Raw genomic sequence first — 1151 nt, 5'->3', positions numbered from 1 at the left:
CGGATATCTGCTAATACCACACGCCAAGCAATCAGAACATGAAACGAGAATAGTAATAAAATAAGAAATCGAAAAGAGAGCAAATTAGATCTTATTCTGAATTCGCGTTTGAGCGTTAAAACAAGGTAAGAGCCTGGGCTACGAGAGCTGTCGGCGAGATTCCTAGTTCTAAAACCGTAAGACGGCAATAACCTAGTTGAGTCGCAACTCGAATAACAAAAATGGAAAATATGCCTAAATCTCTCTAAGTGCTAAGTTTGCTTCCAAAATTCCCTTTCCCATGCCTCTCGCCTAGGACTCCTTATATACTGGCTCCAAGGTCGGTTTACGCTTTTCCCCTTCTGCCCCTAAGCCGTCATAGCATAAAAATGGAGATATTTCATTTTTTCCGATCTTCGTAATTATCTTCAAAATTTCGTATTTATCCGCGGAAACTTGACATTTATCTTTCCTTGCGAACCAAGCGTAAACCATCATGCGGCTTATGGGCTGTTGGTTAAGAAATCGTAAGTTGGACTTCTAGTCATGTCTTAGGTCCATTTGGGCCGTCTTCCAACTCGAAGCGTTTATTACTGCTTCTTTCGATAAAGAACGAACTTTCTGTGGTTTTTACGGTAAAGTTTGATCGATAACTTAGAAGGGCGGGGAATCGTGAAATGGGTTCGCTACGGTCTCCGGGAGATAGCATCGAAGGGTAGACGAGAACACATGGACTAATGTCGTATCGACGTTTCGGAAGAGCTCGGTCGCTACGTAGCGACCGAGTTTCGACTCGAGCTCGGTCGCTACGTAGCGACCGAGCGGAATGGACGTTTGGTCGAGCCTTGGCTTGAACTCGGTCGCTACATAGCGACCGAGCGGAGCACGTGTTCGGTCACTGCGTAACGATCCTTTTCGAGCTCTTTGTCCGATGACTCGTGTTTCCACCGCAAAGCTTTTCGAAAAAGAATCTATTTCGAAAAAGTATTTGTCGAAGAAGGTTTCTACGTTTTTTTTCTTCGGGGATTTGGACGTTAACTTCGTCGTAACCGTTTTCGACCCCAACAGATATCCCTATAGGATCATCGATCAACACTTTCTTGTGATCAAAAGACGACAGTTGAGATCCAAGATCTAGTTAGTTAACCAGTGAAACATTGTCATCGCTGATC

Source organism: Brassica oleracea, chromosome C4 (genome assembly GCF_000695525.1).
Source record: "Brassica oleracea var. oleracea cultivar TO1000 chromosome C4, BOL, whole genome shotgun sequence".
In the NCBI taxonomy this organism is placed as follows: domain Eukaryota; kingdom Viridiplantae; phylum Streptophyta; class Magnoliopsida; order Brassicales; family Brassicaceae; genus Brassica; species Brassica oleracea.
The sequence above is the reverse complement of the archived record's forward strand: the minus strand, read 5'-3'. Positions refer to the sequence as shown.